This window comes from Hemitrygon akajei, chromosome 21 (genome assembly GCF_048418815.1).
Source record: "Hemitrygon akajei chromosome 21, sHemAka1.3, whole genome shotgun sequence".
In the NCBI taxonomy this organism is placed as follows: domain Eukaryota; kingdom Metazoa; phylum Chordata; class Chondrichthyes; order Myliobatiformes; family Dasyatidae; genus Hemitrygon; species Hemitrygon akajei.
The window spans coordinates 32,875,009-32,898,414 of record NC_133144.1 but is presented as its reverse complement, the minus strand read 5'-3'; the positions used below and the strand labels follow the sequence as shown (position 1 = coordinate 32,898,414).

The 23,406-nt window shown below is 42.7% G+C and overlaps 2 protein-coding genes across 3 annotated transcripts in view; one reads left to right on the top strand and one right to left on the bottom strand.

The window, feature by feature from the left end:
• Window positions 1-7,333, bottom strand: part of LOC140714198 (sorbin and SH3 domain-containing protein 1-like) — a 394,119-nt gene extending 386,786 nt beyond the window's left edge. The window contains exon 1 of one of the 2 annotated variants that reach the window (XM_073025130.1): window positions 7,281-7,333. The gene's annotated coding sequence lies outside the window, so the exon portion shown is untranslated. The remainder of the gene's footprint in view (window positions 1-7,280) is intronic. The other variant, XM_073025154.1, reaches the window with a different exon arrangement.
• A 14,681-nt stretch (window positions 7,334-22,014) lies between these two features.
• LOC140714474 (fatty acid-binding protein, intestinal-like) overlaps window positions 22,015-23,406 on the top strand; it is a 559,271-nt gene continuing 557,879 nt past the window's right edge. Inside the window, exon 1 of the mRNA XM_073025770.1 lies at window positions 22,015-22,019. The gene's annotated coding sequence lies outside the window, so the exon portion shown is untranslated. The remainder of the gene's footprint in view (window positions 22,020-23,406) is intronic.

Sequence of the window (23,406 nt, the reverse complement as noted above, 5' to 3'; positions counted from 1 at the left end):
GCTTGGTGTGTGGTGGGCACTAACAACTTCTGCTGAAATTGGTGAGGGGGAGGAGGGAGATTGATACTTTGCTGCTACTTGCGCAGCGGAAGGGAGAGAGGGAACTTTGAGGTTTTAACGTTTTTCAGTCGGTCATTCTTTTGAGGTTCTTCTGTTTTTCATGGATGTCTGTGAGGAGTAAGAATTTCAGGTTGCATACTGGATACATTCTCTGATAATAAAAGGAACTATTTGTTTCAGATCAATGGCCAGTCATGGGTCATTGAAGGTCTTGTAAAGGGAGAAGTACTGAGGGAGGAGCATTTTGAGAGGGGCAGTGCCTGGCGTGCTGCATCAGTGTGAGAAAATGTATATCACGCAGTAGTCCAATGGGGCAGTCATGAGGGACCACAACCATATGAGAGTGCTGCAGCATTAATAGGGTGTAGTCAATAGTGACAATGAAGAGAATATGGGTAAGTTGTCAGCTTGGGCTGGTAAATATTAAATTAAGTTTAATGCAAAGTATGTGAAATGATCTCCAAATCATAAAGGTATGCTCTAAAGGGTAGAGATACATGTCTGGAAGTGGGATGGAATAGCTTTGGTGATTGCTCCAAGAGCTTTTATTCAGCCTGATAACAAAAAGAGGTAGCCTTTTTGCAAAACAGAGCACTGTGACTCCACTGTCTGAAAGACCTTGAAAACAGTAGGCTAGTACCTGGAATAATATAGACTACAACAGCCCTCATTCACCCAGCAGTACAGCCACGGTTTCCATTTAAATAGGGAGCAGATGAATAATATCGAAGTTTGCATCTGACATTTCAATGGACTTCAACCTCCACCACACTCACCAAAACACCGTTGTACTTTCTCCATGCATCACGTCAGACGAGCTGCGCGGTTCAGGATGATAATCCAGTAATTGCTCAGTGTCTTGAACGAGTACAGGACCGCTCCACAAAGAGGTGCTCTCAATAATCTACCTTGTTAATCTTCGCTGAGGACAGAATCATGCCGGCTAATGAAAACTCCTGAGATTTGGAGTCCTTCCTGTATCAGCTGCTAAAGCCCAAATACAAAGTGAAACCGAACATCATGAATGGCAATGATGTTTCTCTCCCAGACGAGCTCGACGCCTTTAATGCACAATTTGAAAGGGAGAATAAAACTACAGCTACGAGGATCCCTGCAGCACCTGGTGACCTGCGATCTCTGTCTCGGAAGCCATCAGACTATCTTTTAATAGGATAAACCCTCGCAAGGTGACGGACCCCAAAAGAGTACCAGCTAAGGCTCTGAAAACCTGTGCCAATCAACTGACAGGTGTGTTGAAAGACATTTTCTATCTCTCGTTGCTACAGTCAGAAGTTACCACTTGCTTCAAGAGGGCAACAATCATACCAGTGTCCAAGAAGAGCAGGCTGAGCTGCTTAAATGACTGTCATCCAGTCATACTCACATCTATGCTGATGAAGCGCTTTGAGAGGCTGGTTATAGCTAGAATCAACTCCTGCCTCAACAAGGACCTAGACCCACTGCAATTTGCCACAATAGGTTTACGGCGGATGTGATCTCATTGGTTCTTCATGCAACCTTGGATAACCTGGACAAAATGAATAGCTACGTCAGGATGCTGTTTATTCGCTACAGCTCAGCATCTAACACAATCATTCATATGGTTATAGTTGAAAAAGTCCAAAACGTGGGCCTCTGCACCTCCCTCTGCAACTGGATCCTCGACTTCCTAACCAGGAAACCACAATCTGTGCCAATCGGAACTAACATTTCCACCTCACTGCCAGTCAACACTAGTGCACCTAAGGGATGAGTGCTTAGCCCACTGCTCTACTCTCTCTGCACCCATAACAGTGTGGCTAAGTACAGCTCAAATGCCATCTATAAATTTGCTGATGACACAACTGTTGCTAGCAGAATTTCACATGGTGACAAGAAAGCACACAGGAGCAATTTATATCAGCTAGTAGAATCGTGTCACAGCAACAACTTTGCACTCAACATCAGTAAGACCAAAGAACTGATTGTGGATTTCAGGTAGGGTAAGGTGATGAAACACACACCAATCCTCATGGAAGGATCAGAATTGGAAAGAGTGAGCAATTTCAAGTTCTGGCTCTCAATGTCTCTGAGGATCTATCTTGGGCCCAACATATTGATACACCTACAAAAAGGCATGGCAGCAGCTACTGTATATTTCATTAGGAGTTTGAGGAGATTTGGTTTGTCACCAAAGACACAAATTTCTACAGATGTACCGTGGACAGCATTCTAACTGGCTGTGTCACCATCTGGTGTAGGGGGAGTGGTGCTACTGAAAGCTGATTAGAGAAGAGATAAAGTCTAGTAAAGAGTTGGTTCCAATCTTGGAAAACAAATAAAATTAAATGTTTGTATAATAACTTTAAAGGTCTATATGTCACAAAAGAAAGCCAGCATTTCTTATTCACCCTTATTTTCCTTAAGAGGGTGGTGGTGAGCCTGTCTCTTAAACTGCTACAGTCCTGTTGAAGACCCTCCCACATTGCTGTTGAGCTGGGAGTTCCAGGAATAAGAAACAAGGACAGCAAAGGAACAATAATATATTTTCCAAATCAAGTTGGTCTGTGACTTGAGTGGTAACCAGCAAATATTGGTGTTTCTCGGTGACTGCTGCCCAAATCCTTGGTTGCAGATAAGTTTTGTAGATGTTGTCAGAGTGGCCCTGGTAAGTGATAGTGGATGGCAGACGTTGCAGACACTATGCCTCATCATTGGAGAGAATGAATGGTTAAAACAGTTAAGAGATAGCCAACCGTGCAAGGTCAGCTTTAGAATTCAGAATCAGGTTTACTATCGCTGACATGCGTCGTGAAATTTATTGTTTTGTCGCATCACTACAGTACAAAACATGGTAGTAATGAGAAGAGGGCATGTCCCAGAAAGTCCTTAATGATGGATGCTGCTTTCTTGAGGCACTAACTTTAGAAGATACCCTTGATGGTGGGAGGGAAGTGCATTGAGTCATAAGTGGTTCAACCTCATGGTGTTGAGTTTCTTTAGTGTTGTTGGAGCTGTGGTCATCCAGGCAAGTGCAGAGTATTCCATCGCAACACACGCAGAACGCTAGAGGAACTTAATGGGTCAGAGAGCATCTATGAAGGGAAGTGAACAGTCGACGTTGAGTTGAAACTCACCGACTGTTTGTTTCCCTCCATAGATGCTGACTGACCTGTTGAGTTTCTCCACCGTTTTGTGTGTGCTGCTCAGGAATTGTAGCATTTACAGGATCTCTTGTGTCTTAGTATTCCATTATTGACCTGATGTGTGCTATGCAGGTGATGGTAAGGCAGGAGAGTGGCTCACTCCAGGATACTCAGCCTGTGACCATGGTTTCACGTGGCTGGTCTGGTTGACTTTCCAATCAATTGTGACCCCCTGGCCTTTGCTGCTTAGTGATGGTAAGGCCATTGATTGGCACAGATATATGGTTAGATGTTCTCCTGTTGGAGATGGTCATTGGCACTTTAGTGGCATGAAAGTTATCCGTCACTTATCAGCCCATCTCTGAATGTCGCCTGGATCATGTTGCATTTGCTGGGGCATTGTGAATGAAGCTTAACATTGTACTTCATCAGCAAACAGTTCTCTGTGAATGAAAGTGAACATCGTGCTTTATCAGCAAATATTTCTCTGTGAATGAAAGTGAACATCGTGCTTTATCAGCAAACAGTTCTGCTTCTTACCTCATGATAGGAAGTCATTAGTCCTGGGACACTGCCCCGAGGAATTCTTGCACTGGTGTCCTGGGATTAACCTCAAATAACCTCACCCACCTTTGCTTGTCTGACTGGAGTATTCTCCTTTTGATGGTCACTGCCCATTGACCAGTTCTGCCAGGGTTTCTTACTGGCCTATCTGGTCCAAAATGGCCTTAATATCAAGGAACATCATGTCAACGTCACTTCAAGAATTCAGTTGTTTGACCCAGTTTTGAACCAAGGCTGAGGTAAGATCTGATCTGTAGCCCAGTAGTCCTGGTGAAACTCACACTGGGCATCAGTGAGCAGATTACAGATGAGTAAATATCATTTGATCGCACCACTGCTAGCTATTGTGAATGCACTAGGTGTTGATTAGTCTACTTGGATATATCCTGCATCTGGTGAACAAGATATATCTGCCAAGTTTCCATATTGTCAGGAAGATGCCCATGCTGTAGCTGTACTGAAACAGTTTGGTGGAGGCACAGCCAATTCGGGGTTCTTCAGTGCCACAGCTGTGATATTGTCTGGTCCCGTCGCCTTTGGTACTCTCAGCTCTCAGCAGGAGTTTAACAAGTTATCTGGACTCTGCCTTCTATGATGGCAGGGATTTGGAAACTATGTTAATTAACAAATATGAAAACATTATTGCTCTTGAAGCACACAAATCCTGCCAAGTTTGGCAGTGCCAACTCTTCTCTTGGTGCAGTTAATTGATAGAGTTAATAGAAACCAGAAATGGGCTACTGATTAGATATAATGGGAGCTGATTGTTTCTGGGCATGTTAATAGAGAAATATTTCAGAGATGCTGTTGACTGTTAATAGGTGCTAACTATTTCTGGACATGAATGCTAACTGTTACTGGGCTACAGTAGATGAGTGCGGATTATTTAAGCTCATAAGGCAAATACCCACAGACTTTCTCTGATCGGTTTCAAAGGTTCTTAATATCTATGGTGCATTTTACGGTTATATGTTTGCTTTTCCTCCCAGTCACTGCAGCTGCTTTTAAAAAGAGTCCCAAATTATATCAAGCTCGTTGACTAGCTGGACTTATCTCTGATCACACAGCTTCTCAACTTTAGACCAGGTATCCAGTCCTAGCCTTCCCAAGCAAAGTAAATGTCTAACTATATTTAAGCAGCTTCTCTTAGTGTCTTGAAGTCTTCAATCATATTCCACTTAGTCTTCTAAATTACAAAAATCTATGACATTAAATTCTGCAATCTCTCCTTTCAATTTAAGTCTTGGATCTGATGACACTCTGGGAAGTCTACTGTATACTTCTGCCAAGATCAATTATGGTGCCCAGATTCTCAAACTTGGCTGGTCTCAGAGCTTCATTTTTCATCCTACATCTGCTGCACAAAGATATACCAATTGTAATCCTCACCGAGGGGGCCACCAGAGTCCCCATCTCAATGCAGACTGGGGTCATCTGATTCTCGGTTCCAGCAATACAACTCCATGCTTCCTGCTGGAGTGAAATTATGCAGTTCTTATCACCTCTCCAGACCTGATTCAGTCCAATTATTGTGCACAGATGGCATCTACATGTACACAGATTCATTAATTTTAGTGTAAGAGGGGACAGGAGTCAAATTTAATATCTGCATGAAAGAGATCCTCTACCAACCTGTCTCTGCTCCACCCCTAACCCTCCCACCATCTCCACACTCCCAGAAACACCCACCCCCACCAACAATCAAGGATGCTTGAGATCTGAAAGCTTTCGGGAGCTACCTACCTGCAACTTTTGAACTCCTAGACCACCTCCATCACTTCAACACATCCTTTCAGTCACCAAGACCTCACACTCTGCAGAAAGCTCATGATCTGCTAGGGAAGGAGGGCCATGTGGTGCTCCACAGGTTAGCTAACTGGAATATGTTTGGGTTCTCACTGCTGTTTGCACTGTATTCTCCCATTGACGACGATCAAAGTTCTCAGAGCCTTCCTGGATGCTCCTTCTCCATTTTCTCCGTTTGTTTTAACCTACAAACAGGCTCCTCAAAGCACTGTAGGAGAACTACCAATCATATCTCCATAAATCTTCAAACCCACTGGTTGAAGTGGCTCCTCCTGGGCCAACAACATCTCTAGAATCATTTCCAACCAGCCGAAAAGATGACCACATTGGCCAAGTATTCCAAAAGAATCTTAACAATGCAAATGATTCCAAGATGATAGAGAAAGCACCCAAGGAAATCCTCAATCTCCTCGATAATGCCCACTGACTCACGGAATCCCCCGCCCTAGAGAAGGGGTATCCAGGAACGCACTGAAAACCACAATCTTGGACAATGGGAGAACGTAGCAGCATGTGCAAACAGAAATATTCCACACATAACCCACTCAGGTCTCCCACTGAGCGCTATGCTTGCCAGGCAGCGGTGTCTGTGGAATCTTCACTGGACTCTTCTGCCAGAGAGAAGATGAGGAAAGAAAATGTCCCGAAGATAGAATTCCACAAGGAATTCCTGATGTTGTCTATCATGGCTCTTTTATAGCTGTTGCTTGCATCCTAACCTACACTAAGCTATCACACCCCGCACTTCCTCCCCACCAAACCACTAAGGCTCAATATAAAAGGCCATTATCAGCATTATGTGCCCATCATTGATTTGCTAGTGATCAATATACTTTGGCCACAAGTTTCTGTGGACTATCACAGCTCCCAGCTTATTTGATCATTTCGACCTCTTGAGGTTCAATCCCAGTGACCAAACGTCTACATAAATTCAAGTCCATTTGTCACACCTTTGGCAGACTGTTTTTCCTACCAATATGCCTATAAATGTATTCTTCTGCTATTATTCTCTCTCTCTCTCTCTCTCTCTCTCTCTCTCACTCACTCTTTCCACCTCTCTCCCTGCAAGGATTTTGCCCCTCTCTGCAGTGGCATTTTGTCTTGCTCCCTCCGCCAGAACGTTGTATTTTGCCTGGCTGCCTTCCTCGGTCTCTCTGTCCGCTGGTACTTTGTCTTGTGCACGGTGCAGTCGTAGAGGCTGCTGACTTGGTAATTGCATTATCCGCAGTCATCGCATCAGTGCTGGAAATGCCCTGCCACTGCTTGCTGTTTAATGCTCCCACTGTGAACCATACCCTCTGCACACTGCAAGCAGATTATGGCAACTGTAAACATACATTCAGGATACCAAAGAACACAGCCACACTAACTACTCAAGTCATAGCCCAAGGGGCACCTTTAACACTCTCGCTGTATTTTGCCTTAAAAGCCTTGAATGATTGTATCCTGTTTAAAAGCCGGGTTTATATTTGCACTGAAACTACTGCATTTACAAAGCAAATAATGTCATTTCAGAACCTGGTTTATTCTTTAATATAATGCAATTTAACATAGATGCATTTTGTAACAATGGATTAGGAACTGACAGAGAGCAGTATTTTTTGTGGTTTACTAATTCTTGCAATAAGATGGTGCCTTGACAGTCCTGCAGGGCAGAATAAATATTCTACAGAACAGGAAACTGGAAATAGAAAACCCCAAAACAAAACGCACATTAGTTCCTACCTGCTGGAGTAACAGACTGGACGGTACAGCTGACAGATGCAGCAGCCCAGTGCCTGCTCTATGTTTACTGACATGAATAGGGGCCTTCACAAGAACACGTCGCAAGCAGCCAATCAGGCAGCACATCCTCCCACTCATTGCTCTGTGAGTGGAATGGTCCACTGTTCTCGCTTGTGGTTGGAAGCTGCCTGCTGCCTCCAAGCTTTTCCTCCATCCAGTGAGAAACTGACTGGGAGTGAGAGCAGTATTGACAGTGACCCTCCACCATAACACTGCACAATCAGAGAACAGTTTGATAGCAAAGAAGGCCATTCAGCCCCTCATGTCTTTCCTGTACATTATCCTTTAATGTAAACTACACTATTTTCATTTCCCTGGAACCATCTTCTCTATCTCATGGAGTTATTCGGAAGGCATTCAGACCTCAGAGAGACACTGACATCATGCAACCATGTTTCTGTTTAATGCAGGATTCCTAACTCTCCAGGATGGCCCCTGAGTGAGCTGGACAGAACAAAGATAACTCGAAGAGAAAATACGGGCATTAATAATGCCAAAAGCATAAACACAAGAGATTCTGCAGATGCTGGAAATCAGTCCCTCCAGCATTTTGTGTGTTACATTAAAAAAATCTTTTAGTCCTTTTCAGTAGTTTTTAACATTAATGACAAAATAGATCTGAGATATAAAATGAATTAGGGATGCATCTAACAAACTCTAGAGCGAGGAAGTCAGTGCCATGACCATGGTTGAATTTTCATGATGCACAACCTATTAATCAGCCCTTCCATCCCTGCCCCAGTCCTGAATATTACCACCTCATTTACAAAGGAGCTGAATCTGAGACAGAGGAGCAAATGTTGGTTATCTGTTCCATCAAGGAAAGTGTCAGATGAAAAGCAAATGCTTGCAAAACAGTGGGGAGGAAGAACTTGAAGAGGGCTGATGGGCTCCATTGTACAATCGCCGCAAGAGTTACAGCAATTCAGACAGTTGACCCTCACTGAGAGAAGTGCCCCATGATGGTTATAGAGTCAGGGACTGCTCCCTAGTGGCCACTCATCACATCTCCACTGGGATGGCTGTGTACTGGGAGGCCACTGACTGTACTGGGAGGTTCCACATGTCAACAGATTACTCTCACTGCAATTATTTCTCAATTAATGAAACCATTTAAAAAACTTAGTTTTCCCTCTTCCACCATATCTTTAACAACAGTTAATTTTTGAGGGTTGGGGTCTTCCACTTTCAGACTAATTTTCTCCAGCATCCACCCCACCCTCTCTCCTTTGTTCCACAAACTGATCCAGCTATTGATCCCAACTCCACAAGCGCATTGTGCCTGACCTCAGACTCCCAGGGATCTGATTCCTCAGATGGACACGTCAGAACTGGTGAGAAGTTAAATCTGCTAATCATTCAACAGGCAGAAAAGACAATACATTTCAGATTTAACCCATCGCCTCAGGCAGTGATTAGAAACCACTGTAAAAAGATAGTTTGCTGATTTAAATCTGTCAATTGCTGATTTTGAAATTTAGAGATCTAACTGAGGCTTCCTTGTATCTGGAACTCTGAAGGTCCTGCAGTGGCTGAGGGTGCTAAGTGGATGACAATATGGTCCAATGATAAATACTGCAGACCCTCACAAGCTAAGACAGCAAAGTGACCCCAAAAGAGAATGTACAGTGTCAGCAACACACGCAAAATGCTGGTGGAACGCAACAGGCCAGGCAGCTTCTATAGGGAGAAGTACAGTTGACATTTCGGGCCGAGACCCTTCGTCAGGACTAACCGATAAGGTCTGACAAGGTCCCTCATGCGAGGCTCATCCAAAAATTAAGATGCATGGAATACATGGGACTTGGTTGTTTAAATTCAGTACTGGGGTGATCAAAGAAGACAGAGAGTAGTGGTCAATAGGACTTGCTCTGGTTGAAGGTCTGTGACTAGTGGCATTCCACTGGGATCCATACTGGGAGCTCTTCCGTTTCTGGTATATATAAATGATCTGAATGAAAACTTAAATGGGTGGGTTAGCAAGTTTGGAGATGATGTGAGGATTGGTGCTGTTGTGGATCGCATAAATGACTGCCAAAGGGTGTAGCAAGACATAGATCAGTTGCAGATATGTGTGGAGAACTTGCAGATCTAGTCCAACCAAATGTGAAATGTTGCTTTTTGTTCAAAAATTGAAAGAAAATTTATTATTAAAATATATAAGTCACCATATACTACACTGATTTTTTTTCCTGTGGGCATTCACAAAAAAATACAAAGAAACAGAATAGACTCAATGAAAAACAACACACAAGACAGACAAACAATGTACAAAAGACAACAAACTGTGCAAATACAAAAGGAAAAAAGGCCTGATGATGCTTTCCTGTGACAGAGCTCCTTGTAGATGTGCAAAATGGTGGGGATGGCTTTACCCATGATGTACTGGGCTCTATCCACTACTTTTTGTATGCTTTTGCATTCAAAGTCATTGGTGTTTCCATACCAGGCTGTGATGCAACCAGTCAGTATAAGCTCTATAGAAGTTCAGAGTTTTAGATGAGATACCAATCTTCACAAACATATATGAAAGTAGAGACACTGCTGTCCTTTCTTTGTAATTACACTTGGGTGTAGAAACCAAAAGAGATCTTCTGAAATGACAACATGGAGAAATTTAAAGTAGCTGGCCCTCTCCACTTCTTATCCCCTGATGAGGACTAGCTCATGAAACTCTGGTTTCTTCTCCTGTAGTGAATAATCAGCTCTGACTTTGCTGAAGTTGAGTGAGCGGTTATTGTTGTGACACCATTCAGCCAGTGTTTCAATCTCCCTCCTCCATGATGATTTATCAGCACATTTGATTCGGCCAACAGTGGTGTTATTAGCAAACTTATATACAGCATTGAAGCTGTGCTTAACCTCACAGTCATAGGTATAATGTGAGTAGAGCAGGGAACTAAGTACATGGCCTTTGGGAGATCAAAGGCAAGAGTTTAGGGCATTGTTAATGGAAAGACCCTCATCAGTGTTGATGTAGAGGGATCTTAAGGTCCAAGTCCATAGCTTCCTGAAAATGAGTCCACAGGTTGAAATGTTGGTGAAAAAAAGGCCTCCATTAGTCGACAGACTAAGTTCAAGAGTTATGAAGTAATGTTGCAATTTTATAAAGTTCGAATTAGGCTACATCTGGAATATTGCATTCAAATCTGGTTGCTCCATTATAGGATGAATGCGGAAGAGTTGGAGCAGGTGCAAAAGAGGTTTACCAAGATGCTCCTTAGATTAGAGGCATGTGCTATAAGGAGAGATTGGACAAATATAGGTAGTTTACTCTGGAGCAGTGGAGGCTGAGGAGAGATCTGATCGAGGTTTAGAAGATTGTTCGAGGCAAAGATAGACAGACAATGTCTTTATCCCAATATTGAAATATCTAATAACAGAGGGCATGCATTTAAGGTCGGAGGGAGTAAGTTCAAAGGAGATGTGCAGGACAAGTTTTTTTTATAAACACAGAGTGGAGGATGCCAGAAGTGCATCAGCAGGGTTGGTGGTGAAGGCAAATATAGGGTTTTTCAACAGGCTCATGAATGTAAATGGAATGGAAGGATATGGACCTTACATAAGCAGAAGGAATTAGTTTAGTTGGACATTTGATTACCAATTTACTTTGACTGCCACAACATCATGGGCTGAAAGGCCTGCTGCTGTATTGGACCGTCCTATGTTCTGTGTTCTAAGAGGAATTAGATTACTCTTCCCCGGTGCAGAATTTCAAAGGGACTGCCCTGTCTTGTTCTAGGACCTTCTGTTTGCTTCCTGTCGTGATTAGCAGGTCAGGGTTCCAGTCTGAAGACAAGGGCTGGAGATGCAGATTGACTGGAAAATCCAGGAAAACTGAAGATCTGCAGTCTCAGGATCAGCACCGCCTACATGACAGTGAGAGAGGTACTGCTGACAGGGAACCATGGGGTGTACAGGGATGTCTGAGCCGGACATCTGCAATCTTTTTCACAAGATCTGATGATGATCTAGGTAGCCATTGCCCTTTACCTCATGGGACTTAATCCTCCAAAAATCTTAATGAACAGAATTAATAATCCTGAACACTATCAAGTGTCGTCCACCTCGGCGTGGAAGGGAAGGTAGAGGAGCAGCAGGCAAAGCAGGGAAAGGTCCCACGCACAAGCCAGAGGAAGGGACTCAGTGCACATGATAGACTGTTTCTGTGAACTGAGAACCCCACTGGGCAGCTCAGAAACAAGATTTTAACCCAGTGCTCACAGGACTGCAGAATTCTGTAAAGTGTGGTGTCGCCAAATGCACATTGAATAGGGCTGGGAATTTCGTGTTAATCACCTAATTCCAGTATGCAGTGCCCAGGAGCACAGTAAAGGTGATCACTTCAGGTGTGACAGTGGCCAGCAAGACCATGCCAGAAGATCCATTTTGATGAATATGGAGAGGAAGTGAACTAACTTAAGCAACCTACAAAACAATGAAGAAACAGAATGGGTCAGACAGCGTTTATATAAAAGAAACAGACAGTTGATGTTTCTGGTCAAGACCCTTCAAACTGAGTTAAAGTGATGAGATTGAAGCAAGTCCAATTATTGTATCAAAACAGTCAATGTGTTGTGTTTCTGAAGATCAGTGATGGGAGATCACAATGCTCATTCTGAGTGTGGATGAAATTCCAACCCCCAGTTGACCTGACAATTTGACAACAGTCACCACAACACTACTGGGGAGGTAGAGTGGAATGTTGTAAAATACATTTTGTCATGTGCTTTTTAAAAACAAGATAATACAGATTGAAACTCTACAGACCAGAAACCTTGAGGCCTGACTGGTGCCAGACCACAGAAAATATCTCTGGTCATCTTCCTTTGAGCAGACACTCCCTAGGTCAAGTATGGGTTCTGAGAACCATAAACCAGTTTCCTCAAGTTAGAAATGCTGTCAGATGAGACCATAAAAGTTGCACTAGTAGGTTAATAACATACAAATTAGTACAGGTTGTAGTTACATTTCGATCTTAGATCTTAGAATTAGTTAATTTGTTGAGATCTGTACCACAGATCCGATGCATGCCAGACCACAGGAGGGAGGTTGCTGGATCAGAGAGCTTCAGTCTGTATGTGTATGTTATATGGATTGTGAAGAATAATTGTTACCTTCAGAGTACCATCTCTTTAAGCTGATCACTGGGCATTCAATATTAAACCACACACTTAAACCTATGCCCTTTTATTTGTGATACCCCTGCAAAAGAAAAAAAGATTCTGACTATCCATCCTATCTACGCCTCTCAATTTTACATACTTCTGGCAGTTCACCCCCTCAGCCCCCCTCATTCCAGAGAAGACAAGCCCAGCCGATTTAATCTCTCCCCATAACAAAAGTCCTCCAATCCAGACAACATTCTGGTGAATCGTGTCTGCACTCTCCCCAGCACTGACACATCGCAACGTATTTCAAGCTAAATAAATCACAAGGTAGTATATGGTAACATTTACATACTTTGATAATAAACTTTGAACCTATGTGGTGACCCGAACTGTACATGAGGTCTAACCAGTGCTTGTAAAGTTACTACATAACACAACCCATCCCACAACCGATGAAGACAACAATGCTGCATGCTCCTTCAATCTATGGGCAGTGCAGTAGCATAGTAGTTACAGTACAGTAAGGTACAGGCAACCCAGGTTCAATTCCACTTCTGCCTGTAAGGAGTTTGTACGTTCTCCCCGTGACCACGAGGGTTTCCTCCAGGTGCTCCAATTTCCTCGCACAATCCAAAAGCCTACTAGCTGGTGGGTTAATTGTGAAATGGTCTCGTGATTATGCTCAGATTAAATCAGGGGTTTGCTGGACAGCACGGCTTGAAGGGCCTATTCTGTGCTGTATCTCAATAAATAAATAAATGTACTATATGTAGACACTTTCATGGAACTAGATTTAACCTCCCTATTCATCAACATTCCTCAATTCCCGACCATTTACCGTATATGCCCAACCCCTGCCTGACTTCCCAAAATGCGCAACCTCACGCTTGTCACAATTAGCCAATTAATCATCCTGCCTGACTATGGAAACAGAGCAACTACAAGTGATTTGAGTTGGCTGTTGAGAGAAAATAACTGACTGGGCACAGGAAAAGAGTGGCTGAGGGACACTGATAGGCTTCCTATGCAGAGAGGGGATGGAATGAATTGCCAGACAGCCACCTCCCGTGATGAGTCTACCATTCAGAACTCAGTCATCTGCACACTAATCAGGTAGCAGATGACTTACTTGAGATAGAGTTAGAGAGTCCAGGCTTTCAAATATTCTGTCCCATTTACCAAAAGATGATAGCCAATTTTGTCTTAGCGATTCAAGTGCTCATCCAAACAAGAGGAAGTCTGCAGTTGCTGGAAATCCAAGCGACACACACAAGATGCGGGAGGAACTCAGCAGACCAGGCAGCGTCTATCGAAAAAGTACAGTTGACATTTCAAGCCGAGACCCTTTGACAGGACTGGAGAAAAAGAGATGAGTAGATTTAAAAGATGAGGGAGGAGAGGAAGAAACACAAGGTGTTAGCAGAATTACCTTCCGTAGGTGCTACCTACTTTGTTGAGTTCCTCCAGCATTTTGTGTGCATTGCTTGAACTTTAGTGAGAATGACTGAAAATGTATCTGGTGACGTGAGGAACATATGATTGGAAACACATGAAATTATTCCACAATGTTTTACTGAAAACCATCATGGCTTCTCCATCTTTTAATTGACCACATTCTCTTACACTTAAACTCACTGAAAAGGTGACAATTGTCATTACTTTCAGCAGCAAAAATTATTGTGGGCTCCACTTACACATAATTGTACTTTTTTTCCGCTTGGTTAATTTGTTATTTTGTTCTGTGATTAATCGACTTCTAAAGTATATTCATCAGAGGAGCAGAACAATTAGGTCAGAGAACACAGAGGAGGATCAGGATAATTTATGGAGTCGCATTGAAATGTTAAGTCTGTGGGAGAAATATTGGCAAGCAGAGTATAATGTAGTAGAATGCGTAGTTGTTCCATTTGGAAAGAAGAAAGATAAAACAGATTATTATCTAAATGGGGAAAGACTGCAGAAAGTTACAACGTACAAGGATTTATGGGCACTCATATGAAAAACACAGATAGCAAGCACCAAGGTACAATAGGTAATAGGGAAGGCCAATGGAACTGATGTTTTCTTATGTCAAGGGAGTTGAAATATAAAAGGATTCTAATGGTACAGAGCACTATTGAGACCACACCTAAAGTAATGCGAACAGATATGGTCCCAAAAATCTTTACGTTACATCTCTGTCTAAATGTGCAATGTGCAATTTATACAAACTTATAAGAAATAGTATGTACAACAGGACAGTCAATATAACATAAAAATACATTTTGTCAGCATGAATTAATCAGTCTGATGGCCTGGTGGAAGAAGCTGTCCCAGAGCCGGTTGGTCCTGGCTTTTATGCTGCGGTACTGTTTCCCAGATGGTAGCAGCTGGAACAGTTTGTGGTTGGGGGTGACTCAGGTCCCTAATAATCCTTCGGGCCCTTTTTACACACCTGTCTTTGTAAGTGTCCTGAATATTGAAAAGTTCATGTCTACAGATGCGTTGGGCTGTCCGCACCACTCTCTGCAGAATCCTGTGATTGAGGGAAGTACAGTTCCCATACCAGGTAGTGATGCAGCCAGTCAGGATGCTCTCAATAGTGCCCCTGTAGAAAGTTCTTAGGATCTGGGGGCACATACCAAACTTTTTCAACCGTTTGAGGTGAAAGAGGCGCTGTTGTGTCTTTTTCACCACACAGCCAGTATGTACAGACCACGTGAGATCCTTGGTCATGTTTATGCCATAGAACTTAAAACTGTTCACCCTCCCAACCCCAGATCCATTGATATCAATAGGACCTAGACTGTCTCTATTCCTCCTGTAGTCCACAACCAGCTCAGGGAAAGTTTGCAAAGATGATCCTGCACACAGAAGGACAATCTGTTGTAGAAAGGTTGATCAGGTTGGCTCTGAGCTCATCAGACTTTAGACAAATGAGAGGTAATCTCATTGAAATGGGCAAGATGCTTAAGGAGCTTGAAAGGGTAAATACTTGGAGGATGTTTCCCCTCTATTGTGAGTCAGTGGCCAAAGAGAAACATCTCACCATAAGAGGATATCCTTTTAAGACTGAAATGAAGAAGAATTTCTTCCCTAGAGGAACTGAAAATACTTGCCACAAGAAGCTGTTAAGGCAGAATCTTTGATATAGTCAAAGCTGCTGACATAGGTACATATTTAATGTGTTGTGATGTGGGAAAAGGGCAGGAAAGTGGATGAAGTAATATCAGATCAACAGTGAGCATATTGAATAAAGCTAAAGCCCCGAGGAGCAAAAAGGCCTCTCTTTGTTCCTACTTGGTCTGGCCTTAGGAACTTGGCTTTTGTCTGCAGTACAAAATTGGCGTAAGGGAGGCAGCTACTTGCCGAACATCACTACAGTTAACACCTTCAATTACCTCTAATGCTGGTAACCAATATGTATCTGTATAATTTTGTTTAATTTCATATTAAAGCAATTTTTTTTCAAAAATGTGGTTCATTTTGAAGAAAATTCAGCACCAACTATGTTTTGTCAACAATGAGATAAGATTATTACTTAGAGATTCTGATTTAATTACATACAGAGCTACAGCCAGAGATTAATAGAGAAGCTAGTTTATTTCCTCATTCTAATTTAACTTATTTAGAAAGTAAATTGAATTTAGTGGACAAAAAAAATGTTTCCTCAAGAGGTTTGAAAAAGGTGTGAGAGAAATGATAGAGAAACAGAGGGTCTGAAGATCTCTGGCTTTTTCCCTTGGGTGGAGGAGAAAGCAAACCAAGTAGGAACTAGGGTGGTGGGGACCACTGGGATGTTTAAAATCAGGCAGAACAGCAGAAGAGAAAGAGAAGATTTGGCTCTGTTGCCATCTTTATCAGCCATTTTCCCCAACTGCACTCACTTCCATTCTTCATATATCCTAGGCTGCCCCGATAGGCCAGATCTATCTCTATCTCTATCTCTATCTCTATCTCTATCTCTCTCTCTCTCTCTCTCTCTCTCTCTCTCTCTCTCTCTCTCTCTCTCTCTCTCTCTCTCTCTCTCTCTCTCTCTCTCTCTCTCTCTCTCCTCTCTCTCTCTCTCTCTCTCTCTCTCTCTCTCTCTCTCTCTCTCTCTCTCTCTCTCTCTCTCTCTCTCTCTCTCTCTCTCTCCTCTCTCTCTCTCTCTCTCTCTCCATCCTTGTTGTCATTCTCACCTTATTTCTCCTTCTTCACTTATGGGGTTGATAAGTAACTCTGACCCCTAACCCTGTTTAATTGAAAACTGTCCCTTTGCTGTGGTAGATCAGTGGACCGATTGTGTGCCCTACCCTTCAAATATAAAATACATTCAGCAGTCACATTATTTGGCACAGGAGGTTAATAATAAAGTGGCCATTGAGAGTATTTCTGTATGCTCATGGTCTTTGTCTGCTATAGCACATCTTTTTCAAGGTTTGACATGTGCATTCAGAGATGCTTTTCAGAACACCTCCATTGTAATGTGTGGAAAGTTGAGTCACTGTCACCTTCCTGTCAGCTCGAACCAGTCTGGCCATTCTCCTCTGCCCTCTCTGATTAACAAGGCATTTCTGCCCACAGAACTGTGGCTCACTGGATGTTTATCGCACCATTCTCTGTAAACTCGAGAGGACTGCTGTGTATGATAATCCCAGCAGATCAGCAGTTTCTGAGATATTCAAACCATCTCATCTGGTAAAGTTACTTAGATCACGTGCTTTCCCCATTCTCATGTCTGCATGCTTTTATGCATTGAGTTGTTGCCACGATTGGCTGATTAGATATCAGCATAAATGAGCAGATATGCCTAATAAAGTGGCCACTGAGCGTATGTACACTGTAACTGAACTCCTGTGTTATTACATGTAGACATCAGGAAATTCCTGGGAGCCTCTCCTAAAGATTGTTGTAACTTCAATGAAATATCAGTGAAAATCACATAAATAGAGCATCTATAAATATTTCAAGAAATTACCAGCGCCAGATTGGGACAATATTGAGTAGATTCCCAAAGGAGGAAGTCAAGACTAAATCCTGCAAATTTCAAACTCTTGGGAGATTCAACAAACAATGTTAACCTGAGTAGATGAAACTCCCACAAGGGACAACTTGGGAAATTCTTCTTGTTAGTTTATTTTAAAAATAAAATGGAATTGAACAACAGAGGGAAGCAATTGAGCCATGGTTGACAGCTTCCCCATTTTATTGAAGCGAAATAGCAAATCTGCAAAGGTTTCCCCATGACAACTAAAAATTCAGTGGAAGATTATTGTAATCTTGAATGAATTGTGTAAGTGACTGCTGACATCTGCCTCAAAAATCTCTACTAATATCTGATGAGATTTGAGCAAGGTATCTGCCACCAAAATTCTATCCTCTGCCCTTGAGTTTGTATTCTCAAACTATTCCCCTGTAAAACTTTATTATAGGCACTGCAACAATAGGTACATTTAATGTCAGAGAAATTAATACAACATACATCCTGAAATTCACTTTAAACATTTAATGGGAATAGGAATTTAGATGTCAAGAAAATAATCAAATATACTTCTTTGTGCTCTTAACTCATTTTATTGTCTGAGGTTCAGTGCGTTGAAAATGCAGGAAAAGTGCAAACTAGAAAATAATTTTAATTGAGAACAGATGAGATGCTCACACTTTTAAAATTCATGATTATTCATCGTCACATTGGAAAACTTTTCCTTTAATATTAACATGCAAGAAATCCTGCAGGCGCTGGAAACCTTGAGTAACATGCACAATATGCTGGAGGAACTCAGCAGGTCCGACACCATCTCTGAACAGAAATGAACATTCAACACTCTAGGCTCAGACCCTTCATCAGTATTTTGTGTGTGTTCCTTAATTTAAGAAATCTTTATTACTGTGATCTGACTATGTAAGCTGATAGCAACCAATCAGTTAAGGGAGACAGAACATAATCACAGTTCTGGGTGGTGCAAGAATTAAAATGTGTTGGCACTGGGAGATCCTGCTCCCAGTAGATCTCCCAGTGGCCACACATTTAATTCCATATCCCAATCCCATTCTGATATGTCTATCTATGGCCTCCTCTACTGTCAAGATGAAGTCACACTCAGGTTGGAGGAACAACACCTTATTCCGTCTGGGTAGCCTCCAACCTGATGGCATGAACATTGATTTCTCTAATTTCCGTTAATGCCCCTCCTCCCCTTCTTACCCCATCCCTTATTTATTTATTCCCCCCTTTTTTCCTCTCTCTGCCCCTTTCACAATCACTCTGCCTGTTCTCTGTCTCCCTCTGGTGCTCCCCTCCCCCTTTCTTTCTCCCTAGGCCTCGCGTCCCATGATCCTTTCCCTTCTCCAGCTCTGTATCCCTTATGCCAATCAGCTTTCCATCTCTTAGCTTCACCCCTCCCCCATCCTGTCTTCTCCTATCATTTCAGATTTCCCCCTCCTACTTTAAAATCTCTTACTATCCTTTCTTTCAGATAGTCCTGACGAAGGGTCTCGGCCCGAAACGTCGACAGTGCTTCTTCCTATAGAAGCTGCCTGGCCTGCTACGTTCCACCAGCATTTTGTGTAATAATTCACCTAATGGTCTCATGAGTGGCTAATAGTGGACAGTTATTAGAACAGCAAGCGGACATAAAACAAATTATAGTGTCACCACCAACCGTGAATCAATAATGATCTATCATTCCAGACATGATCTTGCCTTGCATTGGACAATGAACACATGAACACTACTCACTATTTCTGCTCTTTTCTTGCAATACTTTTAATTTGTTAAATAAATATGTTTTAAGTATTGCACTCCACTGCTGCTGCAAAACAACAAATTTCACAACATATGTCAGTGATAATAAACCTGATTCTAATTCTGATTACCGCATTGCACTCAAGATTTACATAACAACAACAATTCTTTCTCTGGATTATTGTACTTCAGCAGATATATGGTTATAAGCTTTGCTCCCACTTCCTACAAAAGCAATCTCCCAAAGCTTTTAACTTGTGTTCCCAAAGAGACAGTCGGTTGCACCTGCCCTGCTCCTGCTGAATCTCACATCTGAGTGTTTGCAGACTCAGCCTGCATTCTCTCAACACCTTCATAGCCGACCTCCAGCTCAACTGCGCTCATTAGCAGCAGGTCGCTCTGAATTGTTCATCCATCACCGCTGTTCACAGTGACAACATCTCCTTAAAATTCTCCCTTCTCTTTACAAACCCCTTGCTCCCACTTGGTGCTCTTTAAATTCTAACATCTATTTTACATCACTTCACCAAGGTCAGAGATGCCGTCTGCTATGTAGGGAGAGATGGGCAGATCAGTAGCCATAGAAAAAGCGGCGTGGAATGGAGGCCAAGGCAAGTCAGTTGTGAAGGAGCAATTACAATTAAATAGGAAGAAGAGTTCCCAAGGTCAGACAGAAGAACGAAAGAGCGAACGGACAGTGGGTGGAAAGTGATGCCAGGAACGGACAGGAGATGGCTTGCAACTGAGATAAAGGAACTGATAAGGCCATAAGTGACGGCACAACCTAGGGACATCCAAACTGGATTAGCTGAGAGTGAGCAAGAGCGAATGATGAGTAGAGATGGAGAATGAGGTCTCTGAAGGTGAGAACTGTCCTGGTGCAGTGGTGGAAAAAGGAAGCAAGGAGGTTCTTCGGCTGGTGTTGGAAGCTGAGAAAGATGGAACAGGACAAGACATTTAGAAGAATTTACAAAGTTCCTGAAGAGAAGGGAAGGCAGACCAAGATATGCCACCATGACAGTCTGCTGAGACAGATGTCTCTCTGGCCCGTTCTGTCTTTAAATGCTCCTTGAACCCCACTTCTCTGACCATCTTTCTCCCCTTTACCATCCTCGTCATCCTTTCTTCCACCTCTCCCATAACCCTAAAACACTTTCACCTCACCTTATCCCTGCCCCCCCTTTTCTCTTTGACATTATGTTTAACCCCATTTCTTCACACCTTTTCCTCACTCCAGGCAATTATAAAGATGAGAAGAACCAGTGCTTTTGGCTACAAGTGGGGTACACAAAGAGCTGAAGATAACCGATACACTATAACAGCTTACATGTAGACAAGCCAATCAGATTGACAACAGCAATGGCAAATTGCAGGAAAAATTCCTGAGAGCCTTAATATTAAGAAGCACAAATTTGTTAAGGAAAAGTCTTATTTTCTAACAGTTTTTTAAAATAAAATAACAAGGGGGGCATTAAATATGAGGAAATGTGAGTAGATTGAGCAAGGCTTTGGACACTAATTAATCAGGAAAGCATAAGACCCTGGGGCAAGAGGCAAGTGATTAAATGAAAACAGAAAATGTTGCAAACAGTCAGCAGATCAGACAGCATTTGTGAAGACACAAGGGACTGCAGATGCTGGAATCAGGAACAACAAACAACCTGCTGGAAAAACTCAGTGGGTTGAGCAACATCTGTGGAAGGAAAGGAAGTGTTTATGTTTCAGATTGAAACCCTGCATCAGGACTGAGAGTGGAGAGGTGAGATGACCAGTATAAAGAGGAAGGGGCGCGGTGACACAAGCATCCGAGGAGAGATGTAAAGTGACACCCTGGTAGTACCAGGTAAGGGAGACAAGCCCGGGTGGAGTTGAGAGTCTCTGGCAGATGGAGGGAGACGAAGGAGGGAGGTGGAAATACAGATAACAAATTGGGCAAAGTGTAATGGTTGGAGACATGCTGGTGGGAGATAAGCAGGAGCACAAAGGGGCACCCAGTGCTGAACTCAGATAAGTAAAGGAGGTGATAGGAACCATTAATGGAAAGTGAATGGCAGATGGAACCAGACCCAAATGGGGAGGGGAGAGGATACTTCAGGTGAATTGTGTTTGTGTGGTGGGTGGATGGAACTACGAAAAGGATGGAAATGGGGTGGGGAAGGGTTCTAAGGGAAATGAGACAAAATAATGGGAGGACCAGAGGAGGATTAGAAGGGGAGGGCAAATAAATGGGTAGGGGCTGGGTAGAAGGGGGAGAAAATTGTTACCTAAAATTGGAAAACTCAATGTTTGTGCCATTGGGACATAATCTGATCCACAGATGTCTAGTAAATGTAATCTTACTGAAGTCCATATAGTCCATGTCTACCACCCTGCCCTCAACCTTTTTCATAATTTTACCAAAATACTCAGTTGAGTTCATACAGCACGATCTCCCACTCATAAGGCTGTGCTGACTACCCCTAATCAACTCCTGCTTTTCCAGATGCACATAAACTCAGTGTCCACTTTACATCTGTACACTTGCTCGTTAATGCAAATATCTAATCAGCCAATCATGTGGCAGCAATTCAATGCATAAAAACATGCAACATGGTCAAGGGGTTCTTTTATTCAGATCAAACATCAGAATGAGGAAGAAATGTAATCTAAGTATTTTTGACTGTGGAATGATTGGTGATGCCAGACAGTGCTTTGGGTATCTCAGAAACCACTGATCTCCTGGGATTTTCATGCACAACAGTCTCCAGTGTTTACAAAGAATGGTGTGAGAAACAAAGCAACCGGTGGGCAGTAACTCTGTGGGCAAAAATTCCTCGTTAATAGGAGAGCTCACAGGAGAAAGGCCAGACTGGTTCAAACTGACAAGAGGGCGTGTATATCTTATCTCTCAGTTTCCTGAGGGATTTTAAGTTGTGGAGTACAGGAGGTGGGGACAGGATGAAGAGGATAGATGTCTTAGCACCCCATCAGCATGCAGATTAAATGGAATAACACACGAGGATGAAAATGTTAATGAAAGACTCGAAGACCCAGTGACATGTGCAAGTCAGAGAAAGGGAAAGAGGATTGGGCAGATGAATGCACAGGGACCAGGTGCAGGAGGGAGGGATTCAGGTATTTGGACCATGGCACCCAATTGTCCACCATTGAGAACATCTACCATAAACGCTGCCTGGGCAGGGCGAAAAGCATTATCAAGGATGCATCTCACCCTAACCATGGACTTTTTACTCTCCTCCCACCCGGTAGGTGCTACAGGAGCCTCCACTCCCACACCAGCAGGCACAGGAAGAGCTTCTTCCCTGAGGCTGTGACCCTGCTAAACCTCACATCACAGCGCTAAGCAGTATTGCACCCATATTGTACTGTCTCAGTACTTTTATATTTGTGTGCTGTAGCACTTACTTTTTATTCACAGTTATTTTGTAACTAACACTATTCTTTGCATTTCTGGTTAGATGCTAACTGCATTTCATTTGGCTTTGTATCTGTACTCGGCACAATGACAATAAAGTTGATTCTAATCTAATCTTGGGAAATGAAGGTGAGCAAGTGGCTGGTGTTTCATCAGGGGAGCATTTGGGGATCCGCAATCATAATTCTATCGGTTTTTAATTAGTTATGGAGAAAGACAGAAGTCCTAAGTTGGGGCAAGGCTCTGGGAGTTTTGGTGACATCTGCTACCTTTTCACTTTACCTGATGACACTATTTGTTGAGGTGACTGCAGGAAAGACAGGAGCCATGATTTGTTCAGTGATTGGTGCAAGGTTATCAACCCAAAATGGTAGCTGATTCTTTCTTGACAGATGCCAGCTAACTTACTGATTACGTGAGTATGTATTGTTTTTATTTAAACCTCCTGAATCTACAATTTTCTGTTTATTAATTTAAAGGCGTTAGAGCAAAAAAAAAACTGCTTGATGAACTGATGCAGGGTCCCAGACAAAATATCCACCATTCCTCTTATCTTCACAAATGCTGCTTGACCTGTTGAGTTCATCCAGCAGTTGTTTTGTTTCTGTTCCAGATTCAAGCATCTGCAGTCATTTGTATCTCTAATTTAAAGATGCTGATGATTTTATAAATATTGGCCATTTTCCCACGGGCACCTCGCTGCCTTTCTACTAGTCTACATTTCCACTTGAGAGAGCAAATTGCAATTTCCTTCAAAACACACTTTCCAGGAACGGTACAGGAGTGCCTTTGTACTGCACTGGAGTGTCAGTCTGGCTTTTGTGCTTAGCTTAA